The sequence below is a fragment of the Eurosta solidaginis genome, chromosome 1 (genome assembly GCF_040869045.1).
Source record: "Eurosta solidaginis isolate ZX-2024a chromosome 1, ASM4086904v1, whole genome shotgun sequence".
NCBI classification, from domain to species: domain Eukaryota; kingdom Metazoa; phylum Arthropoda; class Insecta; order Diptera; family Tephritidae; genus Eurosta; species Eurosta solidaginis.
This window is the reverse complement of record NC_090319.1, coordinates 248,377,248-248,389,936: the sequence shown is the minus strand read 5'-3', so window position 1 is coordinate 248,389,936 and position 12,689 is coordinate 248,377,248. Positions and strand designations below refer to the sequence as shown.

Below are 12,689 nucleotides of genomic sequence, written 5' to 3'. Positions count from 1 at the left end.
TTTTTTGAAATCTTTCACCATATCTGCTACCTTATTCATCTCATTAACTGATTTCCTTAGACTTATACTAAATTTGTCTTCTTTTTTTCTTCTTTTTTGGTCAGTGTTTAATTCGACTAACTTAATTATCATTAACTTAAATATCGTGATGGCCTTATAAGAGCTTCAAAAAGGAATTTTTTACCATTTATAGTGCAAAAATATTAACAACAATTGTTACATTCACAATAAAATCCGAAATACCCGCCTAGATTTTTCACTACATTAGGCATTCAATTAAGCCATAATGAGATAATTAAGCACTTGTATTTTTGTATTGAAGATTGGTTTCAATCAGGCCATTTAAATTTGAATTAGCATTAGTAATCAATTAATTAGATGCCTATTTTAATGGCCAATGATTATTTAAATTATTTTCCGAAAAAAGCACTTACCATTTGATTACCATTAGAAAAAAATTTAAGAAATCTAAAAAAAAGTCAAAAATAATCGGAAAAAATCAAAAATAATCATGATTTTTTTGTGATTATTTTTTTAATCAATTGAAAAGTAATCATTAAAAATAGAAAATAATGGCAAGTAATCATTAAATGGCGTTAAAATAATCAATGGAACGGCTAATCGTTACCATTATTAATCATTATTTAACAGGTCTCGTGTCGTGTTATAGGATCAGAGATCGAAATCTATATTATGAAAAGCTCTCAGTGAAAACTCATCTGCCTTGCAGATGCCGTCCGGAATCGGCATAAAACCAGTAGGTCCCGTCCCGCCAATTTGTAGGAAAAATTTTAAAGGAGCACGGCGCAAATTGGAAGAAAAGCTCGGCCTAAAATGTCTGCGGAGGTTATCACGCCTTACATTTTTTTTAACTGAGCGGCCCTGAGCCCGTATCATATCTTACGATCACGTATCAAAAAACCAATTTCACTCAAACGATTAAAATGAATATGTCAAACTATTAAGGATACAATAAGCACTGTTGTTGTTGTAGTTATAAGGAAACTCCAAGAAGGTTACCAACGTTGATGGTCCTTTGCCGGATATAGATTCGGTACGTTCCGGTAACAAGCACCATTGAGATATAAGACCGCACTCAGCTTCTAGGCCATAGGCCCTCCCACCCCCTAGTTCCATGAGGCCGCCATAGCCTCAACAGAAGCTATATATTGCGCTGGTAACCCCTTGAAAGGGTTGCGTTACACAACCCCTTGAATCATTTTGGTAGTTTAGCCGCCTCTTACGACAAGTATACCTGCCGGGGGTATATTTTATACTCAGCGTGCTTTGCACACAGAGTATATTAACTTTACTTGGATAACGGTTGGTTGTACAGGTATAAATGAATGGAGATAGATAGACTTCCATATATCAAAATCATCAGTATCGAAAAAAAATTTGATTGAGCCATGTCCGTCCGTCCATCTGTCCGTCTGTCCGTTAACACGATAACTTGAGTAAATTTTGAGGTATCTTGATGAAATTTGGTATGTAGATTCCTGGGCACTCATCTCAGATCGGTATTTAAAATGAACGATATCGGACTATAACCACGCCCACTTTTTCGATAACCAAAATTTCGAAAAACCGAAAAAATGCGGTAATTCATTACCATAGGCGGATAAAGCGATAAAACTTGGTAGGTGGGTACCTTATGACGCAGAACAGAAAATTTGTTAAATTTTGGACAATGGGCGCGGCACCGCTCACTTTTAAAAGAAGGTAATTTAAAAGTTTTGCAAGCTGTAACTTGGCAGTAGTTGAAGATATCACGATGAAATTTGGCAGGAACGTTACTACTATTATTATATATGTGCTAAATAAAAATTACCACCGTGGTGTGATGGTAGCGTGCTCCGCCTATCACACCGTATGCCCTGGGTTCAACTCCCGAGCAAAGCAACATCAAAATTTTAGGAATAAGATTTTTCAATTAGAAGAAAATTTTTGTAAGCGGGGTCGCCCCTCGGCAGTGTCTGGCAAGCGCTCCGATTGTATTTCTGCCATGAAAAGCTCTCAGTGAAAACTCATCTGCCTTGCAGATGCCGTTCGGAGTCGGCATAAAACATGTAGGTCCCGTCCGGCCAATTTGTAGGGAAAAATCAAGAGGAGCACGACGCAAATTGGAAGAGAAGCTCGGCCTTAGATCTCTTCGGAGGTTATCGCGCCTTACATTTTTAAATAAAAATTTGCAAAATCGGATGAAGAACACGCCCACTTAAAAAAAATTTTTTAAGTCAAATTTTAACAAAAAATTGAATATCTACAGTATATAAGTAAATTATGTCAACATTCAACTCCAGTAATGATATGGTGCAACAAAATACAAAAATAAAAGAAATTTTCAAAATGGGCGTGGCTCCGCCCTTTTTCATTTAATTTGTCTAGAATACTTTTAATGCCATAAGTCGAACAAAAATTTACCAATCCTTGTGAAATTTGGTAGGGGCATAGATTCTATGACGATAACTATTTTCTGTGAAAATGGTCGAAATCGGTTGAAGCCACGCCCAGTTTTTATACACAGTCGACCGTCTGTCCTTCCGCGTTAACGATAACTTGAGCAAAGATCGATATATCTTTACTAAACTTAGTTCACGTACTTATCTGAACTCACTTTATCTTGGTATAAAAATGGCCGAAATCCGACTATGACCACGCACACTTTTTCGATATCGAAAATTACGAAAAAATTAAAAAAATTCCATAATTCTATACCAAATACAAAAAAGGGATGAAACATGGTAATTGGGTTGGCTTATTGACGCAAAATATATCTTTAGAAAAAACTTCGTAAAATGGGCGTGACACCTACCATATTAAGTAGAAGAAAATGAAAAAGTTCTGCAGGGCGAAATCAAAAGCCCTTGGAATCATGGCAGGAATACTGTTCGTGGATTCAAATATATAAAGAAATTCGCGGTACCCGAAAGATGATGTTCTGGGTCATCCTGGTCCACATTTTCGTCGATATCTCGAAAACGCCTTCACATATACAACTAAGGGTCACTCACTCCCTTTTAAAACCCTCATTAATACCTTTAATTTGACACCCATATCCTACAAACACATTATAGAGTCACCCCTGGTACACCTTTATGGCGTTATCTCGAAAAGGCGTCCACCTATAGAACTAAGGCCCACTGTCTTTTAAATAATCATTAACACCTATAATTTGATACCCATATCGTACAAACGCATTCTAGAGTCACCCCTGGTCCACCTTTATGACGATATCCCGAAATGGCGTCCACCTATAGAACTATGGCCCACTCCCTTTTAAAATACTCTTTAATACCTTCCAATTAATACCCATGTCATACAAACACATTCCAGGATTACCCTAGGTTCATTTTCCTACATGCTGATTTTCCCTTATCTTGTCTCCAAAGCTCTCAGCTGAGTATGTAATGTTCGGTTACACCCGAACTTAGCCTTCCTTACTTGTTATAAATAACATTTATGTTGAAGAAGATTCGAAATTGCAAGGCAATTAAATCAGTTTTTAGTTGAAAGAATAAGAATAATTAGTAGTAGTATTGAAACCATTATGCCAATTGAAGCTGAGGTAGACATAAATAGAAATTTATTTGAACTTAAAAATGTAAATCTGGAGCAGTTCTTGCGGCAACATCACAAAATATATATAGTGGAAAAAATTATTCACAGAAGGTGTCTTGGATACAATTACACTAACATAGTTAATGAAAGTTTTAATAGTGGTGTTTTTCCAGCCTTCTGGAAAACGTCTACAATTATACCAGTTGAAAAGGTTAAAGCAACAGTAAACCAGAAGAAATACTCCCAATAAATACGTTACCTAGCGATGAAAAATAATAGAGAAAATTGTAAAAGAAATATGAAATTATTATTGGCGAGCAATCAGGGTTCAGACCAAAACACTCCTGCGAAACCGCACTAAATATGGTGATAGCAGAGTGGAAAGAAGGAATGTCTTAAAAACTAGTAACAGTCTCAGTTTTTCTTGGCCTTAAAAACGCATTTGAAACTATTGACAGAGATATAATGTTCAGGAAATTATACAACATCGACGTCCGAACAACATCAAGAGCCACCTTACAGGAAGAAACAGAAATTTGTAATTAGGAACGCGACATCTCCTGAAATAGAAGTTGAAATAGGTTTACCACAGGGATCGTGGCTAGTACTGCCACGATTCTCTTCATAATATACATAAATGATATTAGAAGTCGGTTGAGTCTCTGTCAAATTGAAGATAAGCTGTGCATCCATAACTGAAGCTATATCAAAACAAGTAAGGATGGGACTGTCTTCGGCTGGGCCGAAGACTTCATACCTTTCATGAATGGGGCTGAACAATAATATTATCCCGTTCGTAATCTCCAAATAATCGGATGTATGTATAAGATAAGAAACATATAGTGAACAGATGTACATACCTAAACGATTTTTAAGATAAATATAAAATAAACAAGTAAGGAAAGCTAAGTTCGGATGCAACCGAACATTACATACTCAGCTGAGAGCTATGGAGACAAAATAAGGGAAAATCATCATGTAGGAAAATGAACCTAGGGTAACCCTGGAATGTGTTTGTATGCCATGTGTATCAAATGGAAGGTATTAAAGAGTATTTTAAGAGGGAGTGGGCCATAGTTCTATAGGTGGACGCCATTTAGGGATATCGCCATAAAGGTGGACCAGGGCTGACTCTAGAATTTGTTTGTACGATATGGATATCAAATGAAAGATGTTAATGAGAATTTTAAAAGGCGTGGGCTTAGTTCTATAGGTGGATGCCGTTTCGAGATATCGCCATAAAGGTGGACCAGGGGCGACTCTCGAATGCGTTTGTACAATATGGGTATCAAACGAAAGGTGTTAATGAGTATTTTAAAAGGGAGTGGGCCTTAGTTCTATAGGTGGACGCCTTTTCGAGATAACGCAATAAAGGTGGACCAGGTGTGACTCTAGAATTTGTTTGTACGATATGGGTATCAAATGAAAGGTGTTAATGAGTATTTTAAAAAGGAGTGGGCCTTAGTTCTATAGGTGGACGCGATTTCGGGATATCGCCAAAAAGTGGACCAGGGGTGACTCTCGAATGCGTTTGTACAATATGGGTATCAAACGAAAGGTGTTAATGAGTATTTTAAAACGGAGTGGGCCTTAGTTCTATGGGTGGACGCGTTTTCGAGATATCGCCATAAAGGTGGACCAGGTGTGACTCTAGAATTTGTTTGTACGATATGGGTATCAAATGAAAGGTGTTAATGAGTATTTTAAAAGGGAGTGGGCCTTAGTTCCATAGGTGGACGCCTTTTCGAGATATCGTTATAAAGGTGGACCAGGGATGACTCTAGAAGGCGTTTGTACAATATGGGTATCAAACGAAAGGTGATAATGAGTATTTTAAAAGGGAGTGGGCCTTAGTTCTATAGGTGGACGCCTTTTCCAGATATCGCCATAAAGGTGGACCAGGGGTGACTCTATAATGTGTTTGTACGATATGGGTATCAAATGAAAGGTGTTAATGAGTATTTTAAAAAGGAGTGGGCCTTAGTTCTATAGGTGGACGCCTTTTCCAGATATCGCCATAAAGGTGGACCAGGTGTGACTCTAGAATTTGTTTGTACGATATGGGTATCAAATGAAAGGTGTTAATGAGTATTTTAAAAAGGAGTGGGCCTTAGTTCTATAGGTGGACGCGATTTCGGGATATCGCCATAAAGGTGGACCAGGGGTGACTCTCGAATGCGTTTGTACGATATGGGTATCAAATGAAAGGTGTTAATGAGTATTTTAAAAAGGAGTGGGCCTTAGTTCTATAGGTGGACGCGATTTCGGGATATCGCCATAAAGGTGGACCAGGGGTGACTCTCGAATGCGTTTGTACAATATGGGTATCAAACGAAATGTGTTAATGATTATTTTAAAAGGGAGTGGGCCTTAGTTCTATGGGTGGACACCTTTTCGAGATATCGTTATAAAGGTGGACCAGGGATGACTCTAGAACGCGTTTGTACAATATGGGTATCAAATGAAAGGTGTTAATGAGTATTTTAAGAAGGAGTGGGCCTTAGTTCTATGGGTGGACGCCTTTTCGAGATATCGCCATAAAGGTGGACCAGGTGTGACTCTAGAATTTGTTTGTACGATATGGGTATCAAATGAAAGGTGTTAATGAGTATTTTAAAAAGGAGTGGGCCTTAGTTCTATAGGTGGACGCGATTTCGGGTTATCGCCATAAAGGTGGACCAGGGGTGACTCTCGAATGCGTTTGTACAATATGGGTATCAAACGAAATGTGTTAATGAGTATTTTAAAAGGGAGTGGGCCTTGGTTCTATGGGTGGACGCCTTTTCGAGATATCGCCATAAAGGTGGACCAGGTGTGACTCTAGAATTTGTTTGTACGATATGGGTATCAAATGAAAGGTGTTAGTGAGTATTTTAAAAGGGAGTGGGCCTTAGTTCCATAGGTGGACGCCTTTTCGAGATATCGTTAGAAAGGTGGACCAGGGTTGACTCTAGAACGCGTTTGTACAATATGGGTATCAAACGAAAGGTGATAATGAGTATTTTAAAAGGGAGTGTGCCTTAGTTCTATAGGTGGACGCCTTTTCCAGATATCGCCATAAAGGTGGACCAGGTGTGACTCTAGAACGCGTTTGTACAATATGGGTATCAAATGAAAGGTGTTAGTGAGTATTTTAAAAGGGAGTGGGCCTTAGTTCCATAGGTGGACGCCTTTTCGAGATATCGTTATAAAGGTGGACCACGGTTGACTCTAGAACGCGTTTGTACAATATGGGTATCAAACAAAAGGTGATAATGAGTATTTTAAAAGGGAGTGGGCCTTAGTTCTGTAGGTGGACGCCTTTTCCAGATATCGCCATAAAGGTGGACCAGGGGTGACTCTATAATGTGTTTGTACGATATGGGTATCAAATTAAAGGTATTAATAAGGGTTTTAAAAGGGAGTGGTGGTAGTTGTATATGTGAAAGCGTTTTCGAGATATCGACCAAAATGTGGACCAGGGTAACCCAGAACATCATCTTTCGGGTACCGCTAATTTATTTATATATGTAATACCACGAACAGTATTCCTGCCATGATTCCAAGGGCTTTTGATTTCGCCCTGCATTCTTCTACTTAATATGGTAGGTGTCACACCCATTTTACAAAGTTTTTTTCTAAAGCTATATTTAGAGTCAATAAACCAATCCAATTACCATGTTCCATCCCTTTTTCGTATTTGGTATTGAATTATGGCATTTTTCGTAATTTTCGAAATCGAAAAAGTGGGCGTGGTCATAGCCGGATTTCGGTCATTTTTTATACCAATACAAAGTGAGCTCAGATAAGTACGTGAACTGAGTTTAGTAAAGATATATCGATTTTTGCTCAAGTTATCGTGTTAACGGCCGAGCGGAAGGACAGACGGTCGACTGTGTATAAAACTGGGCGTGGCTTCAACCGATTCCGCCCTTTTTCACAGAAAACAGTTATCGTCCTAGAATCTAAGCCCCTACCAAATTTCACAAGGATTGGTAAATTTTTGTTCGACTTATAGCATTAAAAGTATTCTAGACAAATTAAATGAAAACGGGAGGAGCCACGCCCATTTTGAAATTTTCTTTTATTTTTGTATTTTGTTGCACCATATCATTACTGGAGTTGAATGTTGACATAATTTACTTATCTAGTATATAAAATTCTTCTGTCACGGTTTTAGAAGCTGAACTGCTCCGAAACGGCTGAACCGATTCTCATGAAATTTTGTGAGCATATTGGGTAGGTCTGAGAATCGGCCAACGTCTACCTTTTTTTTCGCTACGTGTCTAGAATCATGAGATCAAAACGTGGACCCGGGTACCCCTAGAATGTGTTTATACAATATGGATGTCAAATTAAAGCTGTTGATGAGTGCTATAGTACAGGTTAATTTTCATACAACTGGGAGGCTAGGCTCTCGAGATATAGCCCAAAACGTGGACCCGGGTACCCCTAGAATGTGTTTATACAATATGGATATCAAATGGAAGCTGTTGATGAGTGCTATAGTGCAGGATAATTTTCATACAAACGGGAGGCTAGGGTCTCGAGATATAGCCCAAATCGTGGACCCGGGTACCCCTAGAATGTGTTTATACAATATGGATATCAAACGAAAACTGTTGATGAGTGCTATAGTACAGGATAATTTTCATACAACTGGGAGGCTAGGGTCTCGAGATATAGCCCAAACGTGGACCCGGGTACCCCTAGAATGTGTTTATACAATATGGATATCAAATGAAAGCTGTTGATGAGTTCTATAGTACAGGATAATTTTCATACAACTGGGAGGCGAGGGTGTCGAGATATAGCCCAAAACGTGGAACCGGGTACCCCTAGATTGTATTTATATAATATGGATATCAAATGAAAGCTGTTGATGAGTGATATAGTACAGGATAATTTTCATACTACTGGGAGGCTAGGGTCTCGAGATATAGCCCAAAACGTGGACCCGGTACCCCTAGAATATGTTTATACAATATGGATATCAAATGAAAACTGTTGATGAGTGCTATAGTACAGGATAATTTTCATACAACTGGGAGGCTAGGGTCTCGAGATATAGCCCAAAACGTGGACCCGGGTACCCCTAGAATGTGTTTATACAATATGGATATCAAATGAAAGCTGTTGATGAGTGCTATAGTACAGGATAATTTTCATACAAGTGGGAGGCTAGGGTCTCGAGATATAGCCCAAATCGTGGACCCGGGTACCCCTAGAATGTGTTTATACAATATGGATATCAAATGAAAGCTGTTGATGAGTGCTACAGTACAGGATAATTTTCATACAACTGGGAGGATAGGGTCTCGAGATATAGCCCAAAACGTGGACCCGGATTCACCCAGAATGTGTTTTTATATTATGGGTATCACATTGATGCTGTTGATGTGTGCTATAATACAGAGAAAGTTTTACACCGCTGAGTGACTAGGGTCTCGAAATATAGGCCAAAACATGGACCCGGATACCGCTAGAATGTGTGTGTAATATGGATATCAAATGAAAGCTGTTGCTAAGAGCTCTGAAGTTCATTGTGATATTCGATTTAGTCGCATCAACCTGGCAAAACTGATAAATATGCATGCGAAGCCGAAAAAAGATATGAATTAATAATACCCACATTAGGGCGGGTCGATTTAAAAATCGCTCATTGCTCTGTGAAAATCGCATTCTAGGGATCAAAATAAGAAACCTTGCCGAAGGAACCATACCTGTAAAACGAATTCTGATGCCCCCCTCCCCCCCCCCCCCCCCCTTAGGCCTAGGACTTGGACTGAGACTGAGACTCGGAATGGGACTGGGACTGAGACTCGGAATGGGACTGGAACAAAATACATACCACCCTCTGGGACTGGCAATAAGAGATGAAGAAGAAGGAGAAAAACTTGAGAGAAGAGAAAAGAGAGAAGGAGACTGAGAAAGAGATAGAATGAGACGAAGATGGAGATGAAGCGAAAAAGACGGAGGGAGGAGTGAATAAAGCTTATTAAAATGTATGCAGATAGGCCGAATTTAGGGCAGAACAACATCTGCCGGGTCTGCTAGTATACTGTAAAGATATAAAATTTTTGGTTAAAATTTGACTTTAAAAAAAAATTTTTTAAAGTGGGCGTTGCCGTTCTCCGATTTTGCTAATTTTTATTAAGCATACATATAGTAATAGGACTAAAGTTCCTGCCAAATTTCATCATGATATCTTCAACGACTGCTTGCAAAACTTTTAAATTACCTTCTTTTAAAAGAGGGCGGTGCCACGCCCATTGTTCAAAATATTACTAATTTTCTATTCTCCGTCATAAGTTCAACTCACCTACCAAGTTTCATCGCTTTGTCCGTCTTTGGTAATGAATTATCGCACTCTTTGTGTTTTTCGAAATTTTCGATATCGAAAAAGTGAGCGTGGTTATAGTCCGATTTCGTTCATTTTAAACAGGGATCTGAGATGAGTGCCCTGAAACCTACGTACCAAATTTCATCAACATACCTAAAAATTTACTCAAGTTATCGTGTTAACGGACGGACGGACGGAGGGGCGGACGGACATGGTTCAATCAAATTTTTTTTCGATACTGATTTTTGATATATGGAAGTCTATATCTATCTCGATTCCTTTATACCTGTACAACCAACCGTCATCCAATCAAAGTTATTATACTCTGTGAGCTCTGCTCAACTGAGTATAAATACAAGCGGATATAGACTCTGTATATAAATGGCTATGCCGAAACAAGCTCAAAATTAATATTGGGAAAACAAAATAGATGGTTTTGCGTAAAATAAGCTCTGAAGTCTACAATGTAACCCTAAAAATAGCAAATATCCCATTAGAAAGAATAAACCAAATAAAATATTGAATATGCTGTCTTCATTTTGAGACCAAGCAACCAAACGGCCATTTGTAGAATTGAGAGAGTTCAAAAAATGTTCCTTAAATATGCCCTTCGGCCGTTAAACTTTTCGGAGCCGATTCCTTCCTACTCTGCACGTCTTTTATTTTTAAGGCTCAAGTTTTTGGAAAATCGCAGATCTATACTGTGCTTGTCATTCACGTATAATATTATTAATGGCTACATTGTTTGCCCATATTTGCTGGAAAGGATTCGATTCAATGTTCCCCTGAGATCTCTAAGATATTCCTTTCCATTTTATTGCGATTATTTTAGAGCAAATTACGCTGGTAATGCTACCATTACGCGTGCTATTCGGGAGCCTAACTCAATAAGTAACTCTGCTGGTCTAGATTTTTCTATGCAAAGGGTTGAATTTATGAATATTTTGAAGTCTGCTTTCTTGGTACACCGATTACTTTTAGGTATAAGTATTTGTTAAATTTTCTTTGTATTATAGTCTGTAAGGATTAAAATTCATAGACTTAAATAAACATTTAGGAGTTATATTAGACGAAAGATTAAAGTTTGATGAGCATCTTAAATATTGCGGCGAATTTTAGCATCACTATGTTGTTAGTAAATAAAGGCGCAACAACAATAAAGCAAGCTGTCACTCTTGTGTACATGAACAAATCAATCATCATTTACACACATATATACAAGGCAACGAAGAGATACTAACAAACACATGTATTCATCAGCCGAAGTAGTTACTCACACATACACCCGTATATGGCTACAAGATAAACATAAACTACAAATATATATTTACATATATAGATGGTAACCAAGCAGAAGATACAAAAGTTCTAGAAGGCGAAACGTCTAGACCTTAGGAGAAATATGCGAACGAAGCAACGGAGATATAAAAGCAGCGCAAGCTGAGTAATCAGTAATCAGTTTTGATTTAAATACGCTCTTGGTTGTGAAGGATAATTGTGATGTACGACAATAACAACTCCTAAATTAATCTAAATAAAGACCAGTTGCAATACTGAATATTGGAGTGATTTATTGAACAGTTTAGCGATTCGAACGTTAGCAGGATTCAAATAAGCGTAATTTCCCTAAATTCTTTACAATATTTAGAGGGGATAGTTTCAAAAAAGATAGGTTTTATGATCCGGACGTGGAAGCATGTCTATCGTTGAACCTCATTTTATATATTTCACAACTTTTCTATTAACAATAGCTGATGCAAATATAGCTAAGTTGCAGAAAAAACAAAATACGGTGATGCGATTTATTCTAAAGAAACGTTTCAAAACTCCCATACAAAACCTCATACACAGCTTGAACTGACTTAATATGAAACATGTTGCGTTATATTATACATTGAAATTCATACATAATATGAAAAATGAAAACCTACCAAATTATCGATGTCCATAACTATAACACAAGAAACAAAAATAAAAAAAATATATATATTTTGAGGGATTAAGAAAATACAACGAACTATCTAGGGACTTAAAAGATTGTAAAAATATGAGAGATTTCAAGAGGCTATTATACAAATATTGTGAAGGAGTACCTATTAGGGAAAAGAGAAATACATTTTATACATCAAAATCAAATATGCAAAATCCAAAGAAAGTACAACGTATAAATGTGATCTCTTAATCTAAGTCCAAAGACTGTAATAAACATTGAAAGAAATAGTGCTACTAAAATCAACAAATCGGTTCTGTTGATCTTGACTTAACGGAAACTCGGTGAAATTGATCGAATTACGGTTAATTCGACCGAGTTCTTTGTCAAACGAACAAATTAGTTTAGTCATTTCAACAGAAGAGAAATTGTCGCTCTTAAGTTAACAAAATTCTGTAAAATTGACAGATTCCTGGTCAATTTAACTGATTTTTCTGTTAACACAACTGATCTCACTGGTCATTTCAACAGCGATCAACAGTCAATACATGAGCAAATTTCAAAGAGAATTTTACGCTCACTGCGCTCTCTACTTTGTACTTATGAGGATGGTGCCATTTGTTTAGAAAAAAGTACCAAAATAAGAAAACCACCAAATCGAAAAAAACACACAAAATGGGAAAACAACAAAAACTAGTTTTTAAGTTATCAATACAAAACGAAAAACCCTTTTTTGAATTTACTGTGCAAAATATTATGAGATACCGGGACACCTATTTATCGGGCCCAGGGTTTCTGAGGGGGCCCGCGATTTAAAAATGCTATGACATTTTTTAAATTCAGGAGAGTCTTTAGTTGTTCCATGTGCAATTTTTA

General features: G+C 37.5%; 1 protein-coding gene across 14 annotated transcripts in view; it reads right to left on the bottom strand.

Annotated features, from left to right (window-relative positions):
• Nucleotides 1-12,689, bottom strand: part of scrib (scribble) — a 696,032-nt gene that overhangs the window by 488,081 nt on the left and 195,262 nt on the right. The gene's annotated exons all lie outside the window — the stretch shown is intronic.